Source organism: Ambystoma mexicanum, chromosome 4q (assembly GCF_040938575.1).
Source record: "Ambystoma mexicanum isolate Mex_15411 chromosome 4q, UKY_AmexF1_1, whole genome shotgun sequence".
NCBI lineage: Eukaryota > Metazoa > Chordata > Amphibia > Caudata > Ambystomatidae > Ambystoma > Ambystoma mexicanum.
Genome location: NC_090928.1, coordinates 433,361,692 through 433,388,824, shown reverse-complemented (window position 1 = coordinate 433,388,824; position 27,133 = coordinate 433,361,692). Strand labels below are relative to the sequence as shown.

At 41.2% G+C, this 27,133-nt stretch overlaps 5 non-coding genes across 5 annotated transcripts; all 5 read left to right on the top strand.

Moving 5' to 3' along the window:
* Nucleotides 1–16,470: 16,470 nt before the first annotated feature.
* TRNAY-AUA (transfer RNA tyrosine (anticodon AUA)) lies at nucleotides 16,471–16,542 on the top strand. Its single transcript has one exon. It is a non-coding gene; the product is annotated as a tRNA-Tyr (tRNA).
* Nucleotides 16,543–18,367: 1,825 nt separating this feature from the next.
* Nucleotides 18,368–18,439, top strand: TRNAC-GCA (transfer RNA cysteine (anticodon GCA)). The gene has a single exon. It is a non-coding gene; the product is annotated as a tRNA-Cys (tRNA).
* Nucleotides 18,440–21,216: 2,777 nt separating this feature from the next.
* Nucleotides 21,217–21,288, top strand: TRNAC-GCA (transfer RNA cysteine (anticodon GCA)). Its single transcript has one exon. It is a non-coding gene; the product is annotated as a tRNA-Cys (tRNA).
* A 1,829-nt stretch (nucleotides 21,289–23,117) lies between these two features.
* Nucleotides 23,118–23,189, top strand: TRNAW-CCA (transfer RNA tryptophan (anticodon CCA)). Its single transcript has one exon. It is a non-coding gene; the product is annotated as a tRNA-Trp (tRNA).
* Nucleotides 23,190–25,981: 2,792 nt separating this feature from the next.
* On the top strand, nucleotides 25,982–26,053 carry TRNAW-CCA (transfer RNA tryptophan (anticodon CCA)). The gene has a single exon. It is a non-coding gene; the product is annotated as a tRNA-Trp (tRNA).
* Nucleotides 26,054–27,133: the final 1,080 nt, after the last annotated feature.

Here is a 27,133-nt window from a genome sequence, read left to right as displayed (position 1 = left end):
TATCATCATTTCATATAAAAACAATGAACAATTGGGTTTAACTATGCTCTTAGCACAAAATCAACAAACTGCAGTAGAGAAGCAGTTACGTTTTGCAGAATTTGTGCATTTGGCAAAATATTTTTTTTCCATGTTCCAAGATCTACCTGTGATACGAAATGTATGAATTCTTGAAATGGAGACCTCACTGTATTTTACCAAGGTAGATAAAGGACATCCTTCGCACCCCTTATACTTATAAGGAGGGTTTGGTGGCTGAAAATGCATTGCTTTGATGGTGATTGCATGTGGCTTTCACTTTGTACATATTACTGAATAAATAAAGGTGAACATTATCGAATTGGGGGTATAGCTCAGTGGTAGAGCATTTGACTGCAGATCAAGAGGTCCCTAATTCAAATCTGGGTGCCCTCTGGTCCAACTGTTGTACCTGTAGAAATATTGTTTTAAATAAATTGAAGAAAACATTTACAATCTTAGCATTTTATGTAATGAGCAACACATTTCTACATTTGAAATACTCCTGATCATCTCCTGAAACATAGTGTAAACACCATTAAGCTGTTTCGGATTTCTTCGTATGATACAAGCTGTGTATTACATTCACCCAAGTTCTACTGGTGATATTATCATTTTGAAATAGTCCATTGGAAGCTCATATGAATGTTATAAAACTGTGGTAGAAACCAATAATATGCTCTTAATGAAATGTATTAATTTGTACAGCTGCCCAGAAGTGCACTGATGTCATTAGTTCTACAAGTTCCATACAGTCACCCACTCTATAACTTTTTTAAAAAAGGGCAGTTTTCAACATTCAAGGGTTTATGTCAGTGGTAGAGGGTAGGAGTGCATTTCAAGAAGTCCCTGTTTCATAACCATATACCCTCTTCAATAGATCCTGTTAAAATGTTTTTCAACCCAATGCAGTGTAAGAAACAATAAGATATATCATCATTTCATATACAAAACAATGAACAATTGGGTTTAACTATGCTCTTAGCACAAAATCAACAAACTGCAGTAGAGAAGCAGTTACGTTTTGCAGAATTTGTGCATTTGACAAACGTTTTTTTTTCCATGTTCCAAGATCTACATGTGATACGAAATGTATGAATTCTTGCACTGGAAACTTCACTGTATTTTACGAAGGCAGATAAAGGACATCTTTTGTACCCCTTACATGTATAAGGAGGGTTTGGTGGCTGAAAATGCATTGCTTTGATGGTGATTGCATGTTGCTTCCACTTTGTACATATTACTGAATAAATAAAGGTAAACATTTCAGAATATGGATTATAGCTCAGTGGTAGAGAATTCGATTGCAGATCAAGAGGTTCCTAGTTCAAATCTGGGTGACCCCTTGTCCGACAGCTTTACCTGTAGAAATATTTTTTTAAATAAATTGAAGAAAACATTTACAATTTTAGCATTTTATGTAATGAGCAACACATTTCTACATTTGAAATACTCCTGATCATCTCTTGAAACATAGTGTAAACACCATTAAGCTGTTTAGGATTTCTTCATATGATACAAGCTGTGTTTTACATTCACCCAAGTTCTACTGGTGATATTATCAGTTTGAAATAGTCCATTGGAAGATCATATGAACGTTATAAAACTGTGGTGGAAACCAATAATATGCCCTTAATGAAATGTATTAATTTGTCCAGCTGACCAGAAGTGTACTGATGTCATTAGTTCTACAAGTTCCATACAGTCACCCACTCTATCACCTTTTTAAAAAAGGGCAGTTTTCAGCATTCAAGGGTTTAACTCAGTGGTAGAGCGTAGGAATGCAGTTCAAGAAGTCCCTGTTTCATAACCATCTACCCTCTTCAATAGATCCTGTTAAAATGTTTTTCAACCCAATGCACTGTAAAAAACAATAGGATATATCATCATTTCATATAAAAAACAATGAACAATTGGGTTTAACTATGCTCTTAGCACAAAATCAACAAACTGCAGTAGAGAAGCAGTTACGTTTTGCAGAATTTGTGCATTTGACAAAAGTTTTTTTTCCATGTTCCAGATCTACATGTGATACGAAATGTATGAATTCTTGCAATGGAAACCTCACTGTATTTTACAAAGGCAGATAAAGGACATCATTTGCACCCCATATACTTATAAGGAGGGTTTGGTGGCTGAAAATGCATTGCTTTGATGGTGATTGCATGTTGCTTCCCTTTGTACATATTACTGTGAAGTGGGAGAATGGAAGACCAGGCTCCCGTCCTTCGCCTCTCGCGCTTGGCCTAGAGGGTCACGACCCAGACACCCGCCACGAGAAGAGTTTGTCCATTTACCAGATGACCAAATACCCTGGTATAGGAACATACGGATGTGTCCATCTGCCTGCCCAACAGTCCGCACTGGCCATGCCGACACCTGCGGCACGGACCAACTAGACTAAAATCTACACGTCGTTAGAGATGCCATGACGACCTAGACAACGGGAAGCACATCTGTACAAATATACACATTGGACATTCCCACACCGATCTACACGAAGAATATACTCAGTGCTATGACGTAGGCGACAGGCATATTCACGGACGTGCATCTTTATTATTTTTACATAGGCTTTCAGAATGCAGAAACGCAAGACGCGTCATGAACTCATCTACAAAGCTTGCTCACGCTTCTCTTGAAACCAGTTACCACCATAAGAACTATAATGAAGACACGATACTGGTCATGGAACTGTATGCTACTATAACTTAAAGCTCCCATGCACCAACCGGACCACTTATGCACCAGGCCCAAGTAGGCCTCAAACAAGAGCTCCCGTGGACGTTAACAAAGCAAGAGTCTGGTTGCTGATCCTGCAGAATGGGCCCGGTGAAACAACCAGCCAAGGTCGCGATGTTGCAAACCCACATTCCAAGAACAAAGCATCAAAGGCACGATGTTGCAGCTTCGCACTCCGCGCACCAACGTTAAGGTCACACCTGCAAATTAAACCAGACACACAGTGGAAAAGCAATATTAATTGTGCAGAATTCTGCCTCGAACACGGTCCCTCCCCACGTGACCAAGCCGAACCTGACGAGATGCCAAACCCAGGAGAGAAAAGGCGTCTGGATCCCTCGCTACGAGACACAGGCAGATACACTTGAAAGGCTCAATGGACATCTGCGACAGTGGGAGCGGTCAGCCTTCCAACTATGAATAAGTCCTCACATTGTCTGCACGTACCCATATTGAAACATTGTTGCAATCGCAGGTACACCGAGAGCTGGGAACAACGGTGGTCCCAGGCTGGGAAGCTCACGGGTGCACCAATCAGAACATGGGGCTCTTATCTCAGACGTCAGTAACATTAACCAATCCTCAGGAGTCTTCATGTAACAATTTTCATGTATCTAATTGTAGGGACAACCCAGATATATCACCTGACTACCCTTTGTCCAGTAACATTGTCCTCTATATGTGCGCTATACTAACCCTACCACTCGAGCAACCAATTAAGAGTGGCGATAGGTTTTTTGCTAACTTTCTGAAGTGACGCGGATAGCGCGTCATAATGCAGTAAAAAGGGCCTGCGAGCCCCACGATTGTGTGTGTGTGTGTCAGGACGGACGCGTACGTTCCTCGACCCATCCCTGCCGTTTTTGTCTAATAAACAGCAGAGTCACCTTGCTCCTTGTGTGTGTCTCGCGCTCTGTCTCAACTGGGATACACGGGAGGAGTTGGGGCCTCCCTGCCTGGAGGTCTGCGGACGGCCCGGCCGACCCCGGCAGAATTTCCCCCCGACAAGTTGGAGGCACTGCTGAGATCTGTTTAAGATCGACCTTTTATTTTTTACTTCGACCTTCTAGTTTTAATTTTTCCAGGCACTCCCGTTGCGAGGAGGCCCGGCGGCGCGGCCCCCTCTGCCGTTGCCCCCTTCTGAGGACTACAGGACCATCGCGGAGCTGCGAGAAGACCGGACAGCGCAATCCGGATATTGGCCCTCGGGAGCCGGTTGAGAAGTATCCCGCCCGCGGTTGGCGAGTGTCCAGACGTGGTCCAGACGAGGGGAGGTGGCGAGCCGCTTGGAGGGGTGCACGCAGTCGAGCGGCCCTGCATCGAGAGAACTTGGTGAGCATGACACGCACAACAAGCAATGTGAAATTGTGAGGGGGGGGAGGAAGTGAATGAGGGAGGTGTTGTACAGATGCGCGGCGAAGGTCTAAAAACTTAGTGTTGCCAATGGAATGAATGGTAGCGAAACGAGTGCGAGAGCAGTCGGCTACGTTACGCGGAAGAGGGAGGGCGGAGCACGAGAACATCACGGAGGGAGGAGGATTGTACCCGTTAAGAGAATTAGGAGAAATAGAAGGACAGTTAAGGGCGGCTGAAGGATACTCGAACCCGGCATACAGCCCTCCACCATATGTGGCTCATAGGAAAATGGCAGTGGGAGAGGGGAAGATTGGAGAGGAGTAGACTGTAGAGATAGGACATGATGAGTGGGTAGCTGCACAGATATTATTAAAATTACGGGGTTCACTAACTGGAGAAGAGAGGGAGGTAGTAAAGAGAACAGACGAGGATAGTGCAAGAGAGAGTGAAATGAGGGGGGAGGAGCTATTACGACAAAAGGAAGAGATTTTAGAGGAAAGATTAGCGAAGCTAAGGGATGAGCAGAATGAACTGATCAAACAGCTTGAGAGGGAGGAAAAAGAGAGAGTGAGGAAAAGGAAAGAAGGTAAGAACGAATTGGAAAAATTAAGGGAACAAAATGAGGAGCAGAGGAGAGAAGCTGAAAGGGTAAAAGCCGCAGCAGACAGGGTATCAAGAGTAGTGTTGAGAGAGAAGAAGAAGGAAGAAGAAGAAAGAGAAAAGGAAATGGCAATATGGAAGAGGAGGGTACTATCAGAGACAGCTAAGAAATATGAAGAGGGGAAAATAATAGAAAGTATAGTAGAGAGAGAAAGAGTGAAATGGGAAAGGAAGAAAGAGGATGAAAGAATATTGGAACAGATGAGCAGCGAAGTGATGGAGGAATTGAAAAGGAAGAGGGAGGAAAATAGTAGGGAGATGGAGGAGAAAAGTGAAGGAGAAAGAGAAGGGAGGAGTAGGGAGAGTGAAAGATGGGGGGATGTATATAGAAGTAGAGAAGTAGCAACAACATCAGCACTAGGGGGAGTGGTTGATAGCAAAAGAAAAGGAGAAATAGACCTAATAGACTTAGAGACAGTAACAATAAAAGGGAAAAAGGCAGAGTGGGGGGTGCCATTTATGAATGATTTTTGCAGTGAGGAGGAAGAAGGAGTGGAGAGAGAAGGAAGAAAGAGTGAAAGGGAAAGCTTAGATAAGCTATACCTCACTCGAACAAACATAGACTCACCATGGATCAGTAGGAGAAGGGAGGACTTGGAGAGAAGTGAGGAGGGAGTGAAAGGATTAGTGGAAAGACAAACCAATGAAAACACACCATCCCCATCTCCATCACGCCCTCCCCCATCGCACCCTACATGCTCAACCACCGCACGCTCGCTGCGCAGAATAAAGCTTGCGCCCTTCATGGACGAACTGACACCCTATGCATGTAGACTTAGAGACCTCCCTAGTCGCAGGCAAGACAGACAAATAAACACGCCCACATTAACTACAGGAAAGGGGAAAGGATGGAGAAGGAGTTAGGAGCAGGGGTAATAAGGACGAAATTGAAGAGGTAAAGGAACCGGAAGAAGAGGAGGGGTGTGAAGACTCGATATTGTGGAACATAAAGGGTGACACCAGACACAACTTAATGCCACTGTTGGAGAGAGGAGGGGTTAGACCACAGTACGTCCCTTGGAAGCATACGGATAAGGAAAATATAAAATGTAGGCTCCCATCACTAAGTGGAGGTGCGGGTAAGTGGATATATGAAATGGAAAAACACACCGCAGGACAGAAACTAGCAGTAGGGGTAACAATAACAAACACATCGCATGATGGGGCACCATTTGCAAACTGCAGACATGCGCTATGGCAGGCACTAAGAGTACAATACCCAGACACATCAGACATAGGAGCAATTACTTCCCGTAAGATGCGTGAGAATGAGGATCCTGTTGATTATATCCAGGATATCCAAGAGAAGTGGCGCATGGAAACTAGAGAACAATGGGACAAAACACCAGCCATATTTTATCATATACTAGTACAATGGCTCCCAGAAGGAGTTCAGAAACAACTAAAGAAAGTAGTGGGAATGGAAGCAAAACCATGGCCAGAAATACAACTGACTATAGTACATCACTGCAGGACATGGCAAGGAAAGATGAAACAAAAAGAAGAGGACAGGAAAACAGAAGAGGCTAAACTAGTACAGAAAAAACTTACTAAATACACAATGGAAGGGGCACTAATAACTACGCCCCCACCAATGGCCCAAAGCCCAATACAAGTAGTGGCTGCACAAGATCCTGCTCAAATAGCACCTCCACAGATTATAACACAACAAGTCCCAGTCACGCCACTGCAATTACACGCACCAAACATGGGAGGAGGGTACCCAATGCAAGGAGCTGGGTATTATAGTTATAATAGGGGGAGAGGAGGATTTATGAGAGGGAGAGGATACGGATATAATGCCCAACAGCAGGTGGGAGGACTTAGACATTCCTACCCCACGGGGCAACCAGTATACCAGGACAACACAGGGAGCTTCCCATGGCAAAGCAGGGAACCACCCGTGTGTTGGAGTTGTGGGTTATTAGGACACATGTCACGTACGTGTAGGGTCAGGCCAGGAACACCAGCATGGAATGAACAAGCACAACCTAGGACCTCACAAGAACAGCAGGGCATACAACAACAGCAGACGTTACAACAAGGAAGTGACCCACAACAACAACAAATACCACAACAACAGCCACTGCCACAACAACAAGTACCCTTAACACAGCAACCCCAAACTCAACAGACGCAATTGGGTAGGGTGACGGTCTTGGGACACAACCCTTACACCGGGAATGGCCAATCATTGTACCCACAATAGGACAGCCCACAGACGGCCTTGGTGTGTCCCATCCTGTCAGTAACACCTAATAGTGCGGAGGAGCCACGCATAGCGGTAACGATAGGTGACAAAAAATTATCATTCCTTGTTGATACCGGGGCAACCCGGTCTTGCATAAGGGAAGGTAAATTTAAGATGTCAGGCGAAGCCATGAACACCCAAGGATTTTCTGGGGCTAAAGGGATGGTTCCCTTTACTGATAACGTTCCCTTATCTATTGGAGATTATGATCTGTCAGTTCCACTTTTATATTATAGTGCCTCCCCAGTGAATATACTGGGAGGGACATAATGAACAGGTTGAATATGACGATCTCCTTTACAGAGGATGGCATCATTTGCTCTACTCCAGGGATTAACATGCTCGCAGCACGACAGATTATGCAAGCATACTGTGGACAGACAGCGATTAGGGCGGAGCCAGTAGATGGCGAGCTATTCCAGTATGGAACAGACATGGCGTTTGCATGGATGCCAGGGATAGAAGGGAAAATATGGAGGAGGCCAGCAGCCTATCTGTTCCGACCAGAAACACCTGTTAATGAACCAGAAGGAAATGGTGTTTGTAATGGACATTGAGAGCATTATTGCAACAGCTGACTATATTGCTGTACATGCCCAAGATAAAGAAGGGAGAGCATGGAGGGCAGTGATAGCACTAGCAGAAGGATGTAGGCTGACCCAGGTGTCAGATGAGGAGCTGTTCTCAGAAGAAAAGGAGGAAGGTGAAATGGTGTTCATGATGAGTGTAGGAATATGGCTAAGGGTGGCTCACAAACAAGTAGCACAGAAAATTGCAATGGCACTTGAGGCACCCACATGCACCCCAGTCCCCTTCTTTGAGGAGGATATGTCAAGGGTGCCCAAATCATTATGGACTACCAGCCCTTATGACGTGGGATGCATAAAAAGCATAGGGGGTGTAAGGATAAAATTGAAAAAAGGTGCAATACTACCAAGAGTGAAACAGTACCCACTGTCAAGAGAGGCAGATGAGGGCATATCTGAAACCATAACGGCCCTTATAAACAATGGCATATTGGTCCCCTCAGAGTCACCCTGCAACACGGCTGTGTACCCAGTGCGCAAGGCTAAAGGGGGGTCTTGGCGCTTCATACAGGACCTCAGGCCCTTGAATAACATAGTGGAAGCAGAATATCCAGTAACAGCAAACCCGGCCACAATATTGTGTGGCATTCCAGCATAAGCATCACGGTTTACAGTGATTGACCTTAAAAATGCTTTCTTCTCAATACCATTACACCCAGACTCACAAGATTTGACAAGCTTCACTTACCGAAATACAAAGTGGAAACATAGCAGATTGCCACAGGGGTATTGTGAATCACCCTCAATTTTCAATAGAGTAATACAGATGGATTTGAGTAACGTTGAAATGGAAAGCACAGTGTTACAGTATGTGGATGACATAATAATTTGCAGTACAAACAAAAGTAAATGTAGAGAGGACTCCTTAAAAATGTTGACGATATTGGCTGAGAAAGGGTACAAGGTAGACATGAATAAGATACAATACTGTCAGGAACAGGTACTTTACATTGGCCAACTAATATCCCAACATGGAAGAAAGATTGCACCACAAAGAGCACAGGCCATTTCAAGCACTCCAATGCCACAGACTGTGAGAGAACTGCAGCAATTTCTGGGGCTGTGCAACTACTGTAGAGCATGGGTATTTGATTACAGCTCATACATAGGACCCCTGCTTGAGGGTTTGACAGAAGCAAATAAAGGGGAGAAAAAGTTGAGGTGGACTATGGAAATGAGAGAGGCCTTTGATGAATTGAAAGACGCAATTTCAACTGCTCCAGTACTGGCATCCCCAGACTATGAGCGACGATTTTTTATATTTTCACATTGCGACTCAGCAGTGATGAAGGCAGTATTGGCCCAGAAAACGAGCATGGGCTATAAACCAGTAGCATTTTACAGCGGTCATTTAGACCCTGTGATGTTAGGCCACTTCCCTTGCGAACAAGGTCTCGCTGCAGCTGCGTTTGCAGTGGAAAAAGCATCAGCAATAACCATGGGGTGTCCGACTACACTGTTTGTGGAACATGCACTATTTGCAATATTGAATAAACCTAAGTCCACACTAACAACGCAAAGGGCATCAGGTTATGAGATCATCTTGTCTAGAGCTGAACTAGCAATTGTTAGATGCAGCACGGTTAACCCTGCAAGGTTCCTAGCAGAAGTAATTGAGGAGGGAGATTATGCCCATGATTGCACCCAAATAACTGAAATGTACTCGGGTACTAGAAAAGTTGAAGAAAACGCACTAGAGGGAGGTGAGCTTTTGTTTATTGATGGGTCATCAACTATTGATCAAGGAGATGGGATAAGGAGGACGGGGGCAGCAGTGGTTAAAATGATGGAGGCGCCGGTATGTGTGGCTATGAAATGTGTACAATTACCACAGCATTATTCTGCTCAAGCCGCAGAACTGGTTGCACTAATATTGGCATTGAAGGAAAGTTTTGACAAACGAGTAACAATATATTCCGACAGTGCATATGTTACATCCACTGTCCACTCAGGGCTATCAAAATGGAGAAGAAGAGGGTTTAGGAGAGCTGATGGCACTCCAGTGCAACATGCCCTCTTATTAGCTGAACTAATTGAAGTAATAAATGACCCCCAAGAACTAGCCCTGGTAAAATGCACCGCACACACCAATGGGGAAGATCACATCTCAAAAGGGAATGCAGCAGCAGACGCACATGCGAAATATGCTGCATACTTTGGTGAAATATGGAACCCTACAGACTCACAGAGAGGGAGAGGGAGGGGAATGGCTAGGGAGATGTTGATAAGAGAAGGGTACACCCATCTTCCAGCCACACAGATTATGGAGCTACAAGCGGCTGCACCAATGGCCGAAAAAGAAATATGGGTAAAAAGAGGATGTACAATGTCACCAACCGACGCATTATGGCGCCAGAGCAGCACTGGGAAAGTTGTAATACCATTGGCACTTTTAAACACCGCCCTAAGCCAATTACATCACCCAGCCCATACAGGCAAAGAAATAATTGCAGCACGAATTAGAGAAGATTGGTTCTGTCCTGAGTTAAATTCTCATGTGTCAAATTTTATTAGCAATTGTCTTACATGTCAGCAGTTTACGGCCGGTCATACCCTAAAGGTGATAAGAGGTACCATACCCCGGCCAGAGGGACCTTTTCGGCACCTTCACATTGACTATGTTGATATGATCAACATATGTCAAGGTAATAGGTATATGATTGTAGTAGTATGCCCATTCTCTAGATGGATTGAAGCAGGGCCCTGTTCACACCCAGATGCATTTAGAGCAGCCAAATTCCTAGTAAGGGAGGTCTTCCCCAGGTGGGGAGTGTGCGAGGTGTTAAGGTCAGACAACGGCCCACATTTCGCAAACGAAATGTTCCAACATATTACATCCTTGCTGAACATAAAACATAAATTTGCATGTGCATACCACCCACAGGCTAATGGTGTATGTGAACGCCTGAATGGCCTACTGAAGGAGGCAATTGCAAAAATACAACAAACAACAAAGAAAAGCTGGTTGTATTGCCTTCCATTAGCCCTATTCGAATTAAGGAATAGGCCAGGGTCCGACCACCACCTCACCCCGCACGAGGTGGTTACTGGACGTCAAATGCGCCTTCCCCTAACGCCAACGTCAAGGGCATTCACTGACCACGAAAGTTCAGCAAGTGTGTTAGGTGATGAAATGTATCAATATGTGTCTTCTTTGATTACTAGTGTTGTGTTTGTGTCTCAACAGCTCGAGCGCACACGGGGCGGGTCCACCAGCAATCAAGAAGAAGGCGCCAGTACCGAATTAGAAAAGGAGAACTTGGGCAAACTTGCCAAAGGTGACCACGTGCTACTTCGCAATTTTAATAGGAAGTGGAACGATAAGAGGTTTACTGGCCCCCATCTGGTAGAGGACGTATCAACAAGAGCAGTAAAACTAAAAGACAAGCGTGCCTGGAACCACCTACATGATGTAAAGATCTACAAACTGCAGACCCGCCCCAGCGCCAACGACAGGTCCAGTGGAAGAGCAGCAACAACATCCCCTACAGAGGAAGGAAGTTCTACCACAGACAACGACCCAATTGTTCCCTTACCGTGTCACTACCCAACTTCCCCGGAGACAATAACTGACGAAGAAAGGAGTGATACCCATATTGCCCACCCCATGGTCACACGCTCAAGGAGTAAAAATACTTCCGCCACCTGAGCCCAAACCCCCGCCCATTGACCCCCAAGTTCAGTTATAACCGACCTGAAAGACATTGCCTCACAAATACACCTGTAAACACGTGAATGTCCTCTTTTTCTCTCGCACATACAGGAACTGCGTATTGTACTGTTAAGAAAATAGCTTACTAATAAGTTCACTGCCCAGGTGCAGATGGTACTCCCAGATGATAACTACCCAGAAGAATTGTCACACCAATTTGTATACGAAATAAAAAGGCCAACGTACCTAAAAAGGAGAAGGGTGAGTGTCTACTACACAGCATTCCTCTTGGCCATAGAATATTCCATGCCCCACCTCCGCCCATACTTGCCGATCCTAAGAGACAGATCACTTAGAGTAGCATGGGAGCAGCTCTTCGCTTGGGCACTGAATGACTATTTGATAGGGAGAGCTTAAAGGAAACAAACCACTAACATTTAGTAACCAGCATTTTTGAGAATTTTCAGGCGGGCAACTTTAACGTTGCAAGAATACGCTGCCAGGACTGCAGAAAGGTAAGAGCAAAATGCCGGTGAGACTAGCATATGTAATAAAGGTAATAGGGATTTTGATGATCACCGGGTTCTTGGCTGCTTCTGTAAGGTAGTACAGCTATGCTATTAATTTTATTGCTGCACCTAAACCTAACATACCCCCGTCCCCTGCTGCAACAGGTGTTACGTCAGGTGATAGTAGTAACTTTGCACCCAAGCAAAATAGAGTTAAACGCAGCACATACTCAGACAATAAAGGTATTGATAATTTGATACAAGATTCAGCACACGTCACAAACAACATATGGTACCAACACATGACCCGCATTGGTAAACAGACAACTGAGGACAGCTGCTACGTTTGCTCATTAATACCATACGCCATGAGTGCTTCACGAACATTTGTTGCCACAGAAATTGATGAAAAGATAGCACAATGCATAATATACTTGGCACTGTTCCAAACGAAAGGAAGATTTCAAGGGACGGTAGTGCACATGACATGGAAAACACGAGACTCATATCCATATGAAAACAACTTCCTCAAGACCTATTTGAGTTACCACAAGACCAGTTTACATGCAGAAGCATTCAGATACATAACAAGTGGCCCTGCAAAAGGAGAAACAAAGAAAGAAACACTGCAGTATCTACCATGTGATTGGTACGCCACCGAAGTTCCGGGTAAACAAGGATGTTGGGAGAGGCCGCTGGTGACGATAACAGGAAAGGTGTATCTGGACAACAGCTGGGAGATAGGAGTGATTGGCAGTAACATGGTAACAAAAGAAACTATCTCAACTATCGAGGCCCACAATCACCGATGTTGGACGACGTGGATCAAGTATGTACCAATGCTCACGTGGGTAGAAACAGATGAAGACCCAATAACAATACTACCGTTGACTGCGCCCAAGGTATGCTACCAGCATAAAGGAGAGGTGGATGTAGGATATAACACCAATTGTGCAAGTGTGACGGAGTTACCTGAGGGGGGGCAGGAACAGCAGTAATAATGGACCATTATTGGGCCTGTGGAGAAAAGGCATACCATACACTGCCCCCCCTGTGGAATGGTGTGTGCACAATGGTGCACGTCAATGTACCATCACTAGTGGTACCTAAGAAGCATGTTAACGTGGCGAACTTTCCCAAAATGGATGAAGGGGACAAGAGAAAAAAGAGATCTGCACCACTTAAGGAGGAGCAAGGGAACAGGACCAACAACAATGATACTGTTCTAAATAGAAGGAAAAGACAAGGAGAGCCATTGACGGGAAATTACCTGTGGGGAAGGTCGGAAACGGAACTAACCTCCATACCGCCAGAACACAGACTATTCAGCAGAGCAGCAATGTTCTTCTCTTCAATAATACACCCGGGACTGCAGGCTTACGCAAACGCGAAATGGCTCCAAATAACTAGATGGGAACTAATGATGACCATCAATTCTACAGTAAATGGGTTTAACGCAATAAAAGAGGAGCTGCGAGCTATAAGAATGGTAGCACTCCAGAACAGATATGTATTGGACCTTCTCACAGCAATGGAAGGAGGAGTTTGTGCAAAGATAGGACAATCATGCTGCACGTTCATACCTGCCAACGATGCTGATAATGGTACACTGACTGAAGCAGTTTCACAATTGGCCCAGATGCACTCCAAAATGATGGATGAAAGTAACGGTGTAAACAAGGATAAGAGCTGGTTCTCAATATTATGGTCATGGATGCCATCCTGGCTGTCAGATGGACTGAAAATAATAGTGGGTTGTACTATTTTGGCTGGAGCTACGCTGATCATAATTAGATTTTGGAAAGCCCGGAAGGCACGCACCACTGACGAGTTGCTCGAAATGGTGCGAATGCACCCCCTGATGCCAGCAGATGACGGCCAACATACAGGTGTGATAATACAGGAGAGGGAGAAGCTGCGCACCCAAATAATCACCAACCATCTAGACCCACCATCAGTGAAGGTCGAGAACCTGAGAAACCCCAGGAGTTACATAGGGAAATGGGTATACTGTACACCTGGAGGAACCTGTGAATATATGTATTGGTCATTTGAAGATCATGTGAACCATTATGGACATCTAGGAGGAATAACTAAGATATGGCGAGTAAGAGGAGATAACGAGAAGGATATGTTTGTGGTCGACAAGTCGACCAGAGGGGGGACTGAAGTGGGAGAATGGAAGACCAGGCTCCCGTCCTTCGCCTCTCGCGCTTGGCCTAGAGGGTCACGACCCAGACACCCGCCACGAGAAGAGTTTGTCCATTTACCAGATGACCAAATACCCTGGTATAGGAACATACGGATGTGTCCATCTGCCTGCCCAACAGTCCGCACTGGCCATGCCGACACCTGCGGCACGGACCAACTAGACTAAAATCTACACGTCGTTAGAGATGCCATGACGACCTAGACAACGGGAAGCACATCTGTACAAATATACACATTGGACATTCCCACACCGATCTTCACGAAGAATATGCTCATTGCTATGACGTAGGCGACAGGCATATTCACGGACGTGCATCTTTATTATTTTTACATAGGCTTTCAGAATGCAGAAACGCAAGACGCGTCATGAACTCATCTACAAAGCTTGCTCACGCTTCTCTTGAAACCAGTTACCACCATAAGAACTATAATGAAGACACGATACTGGTCATGGAACTGTATGCTACTATAACTTAAAGCTCCCATGCACCAACCGGACCACTTATGCACCAGGCCCAAGTAGGCCTCAAACAAGAGCTCCCGTGGACGTTAACAAAGCAAGAGTCTGGTTGCTGATCCTGCAGAATGGGCCCGGTGAAACAACCAGCCAAGGTCGCGATGTTGCAAACCCACATTCCAAGAACAAAGCATCAAAGGCACGATGTTGCAGCCTCGCACTCCGCGCACCAACGTTAAGGTCACACCTGCAAATTAAACCAGACACACAGTGGAAAAGCAATATTAATTGTGCAGAATTCTGCCTCGAACACGGTCCCTCCCCACGTGACCAAGCCGAACCTGACGAGATGCCAAACCCAGGAGAGAAAAGGCGTCTGGATCCCTCGCTACGAGACACAGGCAGATACACTTGAAAGGCTCAATGGACATCTGCGACAGTGGGAGCGGTCAGCCTTCCAACTATGAATAAGTCCTCACATTGTCTGCACGTACCCATATTGAAACATTGTTGCAATCGCAGGTACACCGAGAGCTGGGAACAACGGTGGTCCCAGGCTGGGAAGCTCACGGGTGCACCAATCAGAACATGGGGCTCTTATCTCAGACGTCAGTAACATTAACCAATCCTCAGGAGTCTTCATGTAACAATTTTCATGTATCTAATTGTAGGGACAACCCAGATATATCACCTGACTACCCTTTGTCCAGTAACATTGTCCTCTATATGTGCGCTATACTAACCCTACCACTCGAGCAACCAATTAAGAGTGGCGATAGGTTTTTTGCTAACTTTCTGAAGTGACGCGGATAGCGCGTCATAATGCATTAAAAAGGGCCTGCGAGCCCCACGATTGTGTGTGTGTCAGGACGGACGCGTACGTTCCTCGACTCATCCCTGACGTTTTTGTCTAATAAACAGCAGAGTCACCTTGCTCCTTGTGTGTGTCTCGCGCTCTGTCTCAACTGGGATACACGGGAGGAGTTGGGGCCTCCCTGCCTGGAGGTCTGCGGACGGCCCGGCCGACCCCGTCAGAATTTCCCCCCGACAACTGAATTAATAAAGGTGAACATTTTAAAACTGCGGGTATAGCTCAGTGGTAGAGCATTTGACTGCAGATCAAGAGGTCCCTAATTCAAATCTGGGTGCCCCCTGGTCCAACTGTAGTACCTGTAGAATTTTATTTTTAATTAAAGAAAACATTTACAATCTTAGCATTTTATGTAATGAGCAACACATTTCTACATTTGAAATACTCCTGATCATCTCCTGAAACATAGGGTAAACACCATTAAGCTGTTTCGGATTTCTTCGTATGATACAAGCTGTGTATCACATTCACCCAAGTTCTACTAGTGATATTATCAGTTTGAAATAGTCCATTGGAAGCTCATATGAATGTTATAAAACTGTGGTGGAAACCAATAATATGCCCTTAATGAAATGTATTAATTTGTACAGCTGACCAGAAGTGCACTGATGTCATTAGTTCTACAAGTTCCATACAGTCACCCACTCTATCACTTTTTTAAAAAAAGGGCAGTTTTCAGCATTCATGGCTTTATGTCAGAGGTAGAGGGTAGGAGTGCAGTTCAAGAAGTCCCTGTTTCATAACCATATGCCCTCTTCAATAGATCTTGTTAAAAGGTTTTTCAACCCAATGCACCGTATGAAACAATAAGATATATCATCATTTCATATACAAAACAATGAACAATTGGGTTTAACTATGCTCTTAGCACAAAATCAACAAACTGCAGTAGAGAAGCAGTTACGTTTTGCAGAATTTGTGCATTTGACAAAAGTTTTTTTTCCATGTTGCAAGATCTACATGTGATACAAAATGTATGAATTCTTGCACTGGAAACCTCACTGTATTTTACGAAGGCAGATAAAGGACATCTTTTGTACCCCTTATACTTATAAGGAGGGTTTGGTGGCTGAAAATGCATTGCTTTGATGGTGATTGCATGTTGCTTGCACTTTGTACATATTACTGAATAAATAAAGGTGAACATTTCAGACCTGGGTGTATAGCTCAGTGGTAGAGCATTTGACTATAGATCAAGAAGTCCCTAGTTCAAATCTGGGTGCCCCCTTGTCCAACAGTTTTACCTGTAGAAATATTTTTTTAATTCAATAAATTGAAGAACACATTTACAATTTTAGCATTTTATGAAATGAGCAACACATTTCTACATTTGAAATACTCCTGATCATCTCCTGAAACATAGGGTAAACACCATGAAACTGTTTAGGATTTCTTCGTATGATACATGATGTGTATTACCTTCACCCAAGTTCTACTGGTGATATCATCAGTTTGAAATAGTCCATTGGAAGCTCATATGAATGTTATAAAACTGTGGCGGAAATCAATAATATGCCCTTAATGAAATGTATTAAATTGTACAGCTGCCCAGAAGTGCACTGATGTCATTAGTTCTACAAGTTCCATACAGTCACCCACTCTATCACTTTTTTTAAAAAAGGGCAGTTTTCAGCATTCAAGGGTTTATGTCAGTGGTAGAGCCTAGGAGTGCAGTTCAAGAAGTCCCTGTTTCATAACCATATACCCTCTTCAATAGATCCAGTTACAATGTTTTTCAACCAGATGCACTGTAAGAAACAATAGGATATATCATCATTTAGTATAAAAAACAATGAACAATTGGGTTTAACTATGCTCTTAGCACGAAATCAACAAACTGCAGTAGAGAAGCATTTACGTTTTGCAGAATTTGTGCATTTGACAAAAGTTTTTTTTCCATGTTCCAAGATCTACATGTGATACGAAATGTATGAATTCTTGCAATGGAAACCTCACTGTATTTTACCAAGGCAGATAAAGGACATCCTTCGCACCCCATATACTTATAAGGAGGGTTTGGTGACTGAAAATGCATTGCTTTGATGGTGATTGCATGTTGCTTGCACTTTGTACATATTACTGAATTAATAAAGGTGAACATTTTAGAACTGCGGGTATAGCTCAGTGCTAGAGCATTTGACGGCAGATCAAGAGTTTCCTAGGTCAAATCTGGGTGCCCCCTGATCCAACTGTTGTACCTGTAGAAATATTTTTTTAATTGAAGAAAACACGCAAGCTTAGCATTTTATGTAATGAGCAACACATTTCTACATTTGAAATACTCCTGATCATCTCCTGAAACATAGGGTAAACACCATTAAGCTGTTTCGGATTTCTTCGTATGATACAAGCTGTGTATTACATTCACCCAAGTTCTACTGGTGATATTATCAGTTTGAAATAGTCCATTGGAAGCTCATATGAATGTTATAAAACTGTGGTGGAAACCAATAATATGCCCTTAATGAAATGTATTAATTTGTACAGCTGACCAGAAGTGCACTGATGTCATTAGTTCTACAAGTTCCATACAGTCACCCACTCTATCACTTTTTTAAAAAAGGGCAGTTTTCAGCATTCAAGGGTTTATGTGAGTGGTAGAGGGTAGGAGTGCAGTTCAAGAAGTCCCTGTTTCATAACCATATACCCTCTTCAATAGATCCAGTTAAAATGTTTTTCAACCGAATGCACTTTAAGAAACAATAAGATATATCATCATTTCATATACAAAACAATGAACAATTGGGTTTAACTATGCTCTTAGCAAAAAATCAACAAACTGCAGTAGAGAAGCAGTTACGTTTTGCAGAATTTGTGCATTTGACAAAAGTTTTTTTTTCCATGTTCCAAGATCCACATGTGATACGAAATGTATGAATTCTTGCACTGGAAACCTCACTGTATTTTACGAAGGCAGATAAAGGACATCTTTTGTACCCCTTGTACTTATAAGGAGGGTTTGGTGGCTGAAAATGCATTGCTTTGATGGTGATTGCACGTTGCTTCCACTTTGCACATATTACTGAGTAAATAAAGGTGAACATTTTGGAAATGGGGATATAGCTCAGTGGTAGAGCATTTGACTGCAGATTAAGAGGTCCCTAGTTCAAATCTGGGTGCCCCCTTGTCCAACTGTTTTACCTGTAGAAATATTTTTTTAATTAAATAAATTGAAGAAAACATTTACAATCTTAGCATTTTATGTAATGAGCAACACATTTCTACATTTGAAATACTCCTGATCATCTCCGGAAACATAGGGTAAACACCATTAAGCTGTTTCGGATTTCTTCATATGATACAAGCTGTGTATCACATTCACCCAAGTTCTACTGGTGATATTATCAGTTTGAAATAGTCCATTGGAAGCGCATATGAATGTTATAAAACTGTGGTGGAAACCAATAATATGCCCTTAATGAAATGTATTAATTTGTACAGCTGACCAAAAGTGCACTGATGTCATTAGTTCTACAAGTTCCATACAGTCACCCACTCTATCACCTTTTTAAAAAGAGCAGTTTTCAGCATTCAAGGGTTTATGTCAGTGGTAGAGGGTAGGAGAGCAGTTCAAGGAGTCCCTGTTTCATAACCATATACCTTCTTCAATAGATCCTGTTAAAATGTTTTTCAACCCAATGCACTGTAAGAAACAATAGGATATATCATCATTTCATATAAAAAAGCAATGAACAATTGGGGTTAACTATGCTCTTAGCACAAAATCAACAAACTGCAGTAGAGAAGCAGTTACGTTTTGCAGAATGTGTGCATTTGACAAAAGTTTTTTTTCCATGTTCCAGATCTACATGTGATACGAAATGTATGAATTCTTGCAATGGAAACCTCACTGTATTTTACCAAGGCAGATAAAGGACATCCTTCGCACCCCATATACTTATAAGGAGGGTTTGGTGGCTGAAAATGCATTGCTTTGATGGTGATTGCATGTTTCTTCACTTTGTACATATTACTGAATTAATAAAAGTGAACATTTTAGAACTGGGGGTATAGCTCCGTGGTAGAGCATTTGACTGCAGATCAAGAGGTCCCTAGTTCAAATCTGGGTGCCCCCTGGTCCAACTGTTGTACCTGTAGAATTTTATTTTTAAATAAATTAAAGAAAAAACATTTACAATCTTAGCATTTTATGTAATGAGCAACACATTTCTACATTTGAAATACTCCTGATCATCTCCTGAAACATAGGGTAAACACCATGAAACTGTTTAGGATTTCTTCTTATGATACATGCTGTGTATTACCTTCACCCAAGTTCTACTGGTGATATTATCAGTTTGAAATAGTCCATTGGAAGCTCATATGAATGTTATAAAACTGTGGTGGAAACCAATAATATGCCCTAATGATATTTATTAATGTGTACAGCTGCCCAGAAGTGCACTGATGTCATTAGTTCTCAAGTTCCATACAGTCACCCACTCTATCACTTTTTTAAAAAAGGGCAGTTTTCAGCATTCAAGGGGTTATGTCAGTGGTAGAGCGTAGGAGTGCAGTTCAAGAAGTCCCTGTTTCATAACCATATGCCCTCTTCAATAGATCCAGTTACAATGTTTTTCAACCCAATGCACTGTAAGAAACAATAGGATATATCATCATTTAGTATAAAAAACAATGAACAATTGGGTTTAACTATGCTCTTAGCAAGAAATCAACAAACTGCTGTAGAGAAGCATTTACGTTTTGCAGAATTTGTGCATTTGACAAAAGTTTTTTTTCCATGTTCCAAGATCTACATGTGAGACGAAATGTATGAATTCTTGCAATGGAAACCTCACTGTATTTTCCCAAGGCAGATAAAGGACATCCTTCGCACCCCATATACTTATAAGGAGGGTTTGGTGGCTGAAAATGCATTGCTTTGATGGTGATTGCATGTTGCTTCCACTTTGTACATATTACTGAATAAATAAAGGTAAACATTTCAGAACTGCGGGTATCGCTCAGTGGTAGAGCATTTAACTGCAGATCAAGAGGTCCCTAGTTCAAATCTGGGTGCCCCCTGGTCCAACTGTTGTACCTGTAGAAACATTTTTTTAAATAAATTGAAGAAAACATTTAAAATCTTAGCATTTTATGTAATGAGCAACACATTTCTGCATTTGAAATACTCCTGATCATCTCCTGAAACATAGGGTAAACACCATGAAACTGTATAGGATTTCTTCGTATGATACAAGCTGTGTTTTACATTCACCCAAGTTCTACTAGTGATATTATCAGTTTGAAATAGTCCATTGGAAGCTCATATGAATGTTATAAAACTGTGGTGGAAACCAATAATATGCCCTTAATGAAATGTATTAATTTGTACAGCTGCCCAGAAGTGCACTGATGTTATTAGTTCTACAAGTTCCATACAGTCACCCACTCTATCACTTTTTTTAAAAAGGGCAGTTTTCAGCATTCAAGGGTTTATGTCAGTGGTAGAGCGTAGGAGTGCAGTTCAAGAAGTCCCTGTTTCATAACCATATACCCTCTTCAATAGATCCTGTTAAAATGTTTTTCAACCCAATGCACTGTAAGAAACAATAAGATATATCATCATTTCATATAAAAAACAATGAACAATTGGGTTTAACTATGCTCTTAGCACAAAATCAACAAACTGCAGTAGAGAAGCAGTTAGGTTTTGCAGAATTTGTGCATTTGACACAAGTTTTTTTTCCATGTTCCTACATCTACATGTGATACGAAATGTATGAATTCTTGCAATGGAAACCTCACTGTATTTTACCAAGACAGATAAAGGACATCTTGTGTACCCCTTATAGTTATAAGGAGGGTTTGGTGGCTGAAAATGCATTGCTTTGATGGTGATTGCATGTTGCTTCCACTTTGTACATATTACTGAATTAATATAGGTGAACATTTCCGAATTGGGGGTATAGCTCCGTGGTAGAGCATTTGACTGCAAATCAAGAGGTCCCTAGTTCAAATCTGGGTGCCCCCTGATCCAACTCTTTTACCTGTAGAAATATTTTTTTAATTAAATAAATTGAAGAAAACATTTACAATCTTAGCATTTTATGTAATGAGCAACACATGTCTACATTTGAAATACTCCTGATCATCTCCTGAAACATAGGGTAAACACCATTAAGCTGCTTAGGATTTCTTCATATGATACAAGCTGTGTTTTACATTCACCCAAGTTCTACTGGTGATATTATCAGTTTGAAATAGTCCATTGGAAGCTCATATGAATGTTATAAAACTGTGGTGGAAACCAATAATATGCCCTTAATGAAATGTATTAATTTGTCCAGCTGACCAGAAGTGCACTGATGTCATTAGCTCTACAAGTTCCATATAGTCACCCACTCTATCACCTTTTTAAAAAAGGGCAGTTTTGATCATTCAAGGGTTTAACTCAGTGGTAGAGCGTAGGAATGCAGTTCAAGAAGTCCCTGTTTCATAATCATATACCCTCTTCAATAGATCCTGTTAAAATGTTTTTCAACCCAATGCACTGTAAGAAACAATAGGATATATCATCATTTCATATACAAAACAATGAACAATTGGGTTTAACTATGCTCTTAGCACAAAATCAACAAACTGCAGTAGAGAAGCAGTTACGTTTTGCAGAATGTGTGCATTTGACAAAAGTTTTTTTTCCATGTTCTAAGATCTACATGTGATACGAAATGTATGAATTCTTGCAATGGAAACCTCACTGTATTTTGCCAAGGCAGATAAAGGACATCCTTCTCACCCCATATACTTATAAGGAGGGTTTGGTAGCTGAATATGCATTGCTTTGATGGCGATTGCATGTTGCTTGCCTATGTACATATCACCGAATTAATAAAGATGAACATTTTAGAACTGGGGTATAGCTCAGTGGAAAAGCATTTAACTGCAAATCAAGAGATCTCTAGTTCAAATCTGGGTGCCCCCCTGGTCCAACTGTTGTACCTGAGGAAATATTTTTTTAAATAAATTGAAGAAAACATTTACAATCTTAGCATTTTATGTAATGAGCAACACATTTCTACATTTGATATACTCCTGATCATCTCCTGAAACATAGGGTAAACACCATGAAACTGTTTAGGATTTCTTCGTATGATACAAGCTGTGTTTTACATTCACCCAAGTTCTACTGGTGATATTATCAGTTTGAAATAGTCCATTGGAAGCTCATATGAATGTTATAAAACTGTGGTGGAAACCAATAATATGCCCTTAATTAAATGCATTAATTTGTACAGCTGCCCAGAAGTGCACTGATGTCATTAGTTCTACAAGTTCCATACAGTCACCCACTCTATCACTTTTTTTAAAAAGGGCAGTTTTCAGCATTCAAGGGTTTATGTCAGTGGTAGAGCGTAGGAGTGCAGTTCAAGAAGTCCCTGTTTCATAACCATATACCCTCTTCAATAGATCCTGTTAAAATGTTTTTCAACCCAATGCACTGTAAGAAACAATAGGATATATCATCATTTCATATAAAAAACAATGAACAATTGGGTTTAACTATGCTCTTAGCACAAAATCAACACACTGCAGTAGAGAAGCAGTTACGTTTTGAAGAATTCGTGCATTTGACAAAAGATTTTTTTCCATTTTCCTAGATCTACATGTGATACGAAATGTATAAATTCTTGCAATGGAAACCTCACTGTATTTTACAAAGGCAGATAAAGGACATCTTGTGTACCCCTTATAGTTATGAGGAGGGTGTGGTGGCTGAAAATGCATTGCTTTGATGGTGATTGCATGTTGCTTCCACTTTGTACATATTACTGAATTAATATAGGTGAACATCTCCAAAATGGGGGTATAGCTCCGTGGTAGAGCATTTGACTCCAAATCAAGAGGTCCCTAGTTCAAATCTGGGTGCCCCCTTGTCCAACTGTTTTACCTGTAGAAATATTTTTTTAATTAAATAAATTGAAGAACACATTTACAATCTTAGCATTTTATGAAATGAGCAACACATTTCTACATTTGAAATACTCCTGATCATCTCCTGAAACATAGGGTAAACACCATTAAGCTGTTTCGGATTTCTTCGTATGATACATGCTGTGTATTACCTTCACCCAAGTTCTACTCGTGACATTATCAGTTTGAAATAGTCCATTGGAAGCTCATATGAATGTTATAAAACTGTGGTGGAAACCAATAATATGCCCTTAATGAAATGTATTAATTTGTACAGCTGCCCATTAGTGCACTGATGTCATTAGTTCTACAAGTTCTATACAGTCACCCACTCTATCACTTTTTTAAAAAAGGGCAGTTTTCAGCATTCAAGGGTTTATGTCAGTGGTAGAGCGTAGGAGTGCAGTTCAAGAAGTCCCTGTTTCATAACCATATACCCTCTTCAATAGATCCTGTTAAAATGTTTTTCAACCCAATGCACTGTAAGAAACTGTAAGAATCAATAGGATATATCATCATTTCATATAAAAAACAATGAACAATTGGGTTTAACTATGCTTTTAGCACAAAATCAACAAACTGCAGTAGAGAAGCAGTTACGTTTTGCAGAATTTGTGCATTTGACAAAAGTTTTTTTTCCATGTTCCAAGATCTACATGTGATACGAAATGTAAGAATTCTTGCAATGGAAACCTCACTGTATTTTACCAAGGCAGATGAAGGACATCCTTCGCACCCCATATACTTATAAGGAGGGTTTGTTGGCTGAAAATGCATTGCTTTGATGGTGATTGCATGTTGCTTCCACTTTGTACATATTACTGAATTAATATAGGTAAACATTTCCGAATTGGGGGTATAGCTCCGTGGTAGAGCATTTGACTGCAAATCAAGAGATCCTTAGTTCAAATCTGGGTGCCCCCTGGTCCAACTCTTTTACCTGTAGAAATATTTTTTTAATTAAATAAATTGAAGAAAACATTTACAATCTTAGCATTTTATGTAATGAGCAACACATGTCTACATTTGAAATACTCCTGATCATCTCCTGAAACATAGGGTAAACACCATTAAGCTGTTTAGGATTTCTTCATATGATACAAGCTGTGTTTTACATTCACCCAAGTTCTACTGGTGATATTATCAGTTTGAAATAGTCCATTGGAAGCTCATATGAATGTTATAAAACTGTGGTGGAAACCAATAATATGCCCTTAATGAAATGTATTAATTTGTCCAGCTGACCAGAAGTGCACTGATGTCATTAGCTCTACAAGTTCCATATAGTCACCCACTCTATCACCTTTTTAAAAAAGGGCAGTTTTGAGCATTCAAGGGTTTAACTCAGTGGTAGAGCGTAGGAATGCAGTTCAAGAAGTCCCTGTTTCATAATCATATACCCTCTTCAATAGATCCTGTTAAAATGTTTTTCAACCCAATGCACTGTAAGAAACAATAGGATATATCATCATTTCATATACAAAACAATGAACAATTGGGTTTAACTATGCTCTTAGCACAAAATCAACAAACTGCAGTAGAGAAGCAGTTACGTTTTGCAGAATGTGTGCATTTGACAAAAGTTTTTTTTCCATGTTCTAAGATCTACATGTGATACGAAATGTATGAATTCTTGCAATGGAAACCTCACTGTATTTTGCCAAGGCAGATAAAGGACATCCTTCTCACCCCATATACTTATAAGGAGGGTTTGGTAGCTGAATATGCATTGCTTTGATGGCGATTGCATGTTGCTTGCCTATGTACATATCACCGAATTAATAAAGATGAACATTTTAGAACTGGGGTATAGCTCAGTGGAAAAGCATTTAACTGCAAATCAAGAGATCTCTAGTTCAAATCTGGGTGCCCCCCTGGTCCAACTGTTGTACCTGAGGAAATATTTTTTTAAATAAATTGAAGAAAACATTTACAATCTTAGCATTTTATGTAATGAGCAACACATTTCTACATTTGATATACTCCTGATCATCTCCTGAAACATAGGGTAAACACCATGAAACTGTTTAGGATTTCTTCGTATGATACAAGCTGTGTTTTACATTCACCCAAGTTCTACTGGTGATATTATCAGTTTGAAATAGTCCATTGGAAGCTCATATGAATGTTATAAAACTGTGGTGGAAACCAATAATATGCCCTTAATTAAATGCATTAATTTGTACAGCTGCCCAGAAGTGCACTGATGTCATTAGTTCTACAAGTTCCATACAGTCACCCACTCTATCACTTTTTTTAAAAAGGGCAGTTTTCAGCATTCAAGGGTTTATGTCAGTGGTAGAGCGTAGGAGTGCAGTTCAAGAAGTCCCTGTTTCATAACCATATACCCTCTTCAATAGATCCTGTTAAAATGTTTTTCAACCCAATGCACTGTAAGAAACAATAGGATATATCATCATTTCATATAAAAAACAATGAACAATTGGGTTTAACTATGCTCTTAGCACAAAATCAACACACTGCAGTAGAGAAGCAGTTACGTTTTGAAGAATTCGTGCATTTGACAAAAGATTTTTTTCCATTTTCCTAGATCTACATGTGATACGAAATGTATAAATTCTTGCAATGGAAACCTCACTGTATTTTACAAAGGCAGATAAAGGACATCTTGTGTACCCCTTATAGTTATGAGGAGGGTGTGGTGGCTGAAAATGCATTGCTTTGATGGTGATTGCATGTTGCTTCCACTTTGTACATATTACTGAATTAATATAGGTGAACATCTCCAAAATGGGGGTATAGCTCCGTGGTAGAGCATTTGACTCCAAATCAAGAGGTCCCTAGTTCAAATCTGGGTGCCCTCTTGTCCAACTGTTTTACCTGTAGAAATATTTTTTTAATTAAATAAATTGAAGAACACATTTACAATCTTAGCATTTTATGAAATGAGCAACACATTTCTACATTTGAAATACTCCTGATCATCTCCTGAAACATAGGGTAAACACCATTAAGCTGTTTCGGATTTCTTCGTATGATACATGCTGTGTATTACCTTCACCCAAGTTCTACTCGTGACATTATCAGTTTGAAATAGTCCATTGGAAGCTCATATGAATGTTATAAAACTGTGGTGGAAACCAATAATATGCCCTTAATGAAATGTATTAATTTGTACAGCTGCCCTGAAGTGCACTGATGTCATTAGTTCTACAAGTTCTATACAGTCACCCACTCTATCACTTTTTTAAAAAAGGGCAGTTTTCAGCATTCAAGGGTTTATGTCAGTGCTAGAGCGTAGGAGTGCAGTTCAAGAAGTCCCTGTTTCATAACCATATACCCTCTTCAATAGATCCTGTTAAAATGTTTTTCAACCCAATGCACTGTAAGAAACTGTAAGAATCAATAGGATATATCATCATTTCATATAAAAAACAATGAACAATTGGGTTTAACTATGCTCTTAGCACAAAATCAACAAACTGCAGTAGAGAAGCAGTTACGTTTTGCAGAATTTGTGCATTTGACAAAAGTTTTTTTTCCATGTTCCAAGATCTACATGTGATACGAAATGTAAGAATTCTTGCAATGGAAACCTCACTGTATTTTACCAAGGCAGATGAAGGACATCCTTCGCACCCCATATACTTATAAGGAGGGTTTGTTGGCTGAAAATGCATTGCTTTGATGGTGATTGCATGTTGCTTCCACTTTGTACATATTACTGAATTAATATAGGTAAACATTTCCGAATTGGGGGTATAGCTCCGTGGTAGAGCATTTGACTGCAAATCAAGAGATCCCTAGTTCAAATCTGGGTGCCCCCTGGTCCAACTCTTTTACCTGTAGAAATATTTTTTTAATTAAATAAATTGAAGAAAACATTTACAATCTTAGCATTTTATGTAATGAGCAACACATGTCTACATTTGAAATACTCCTGA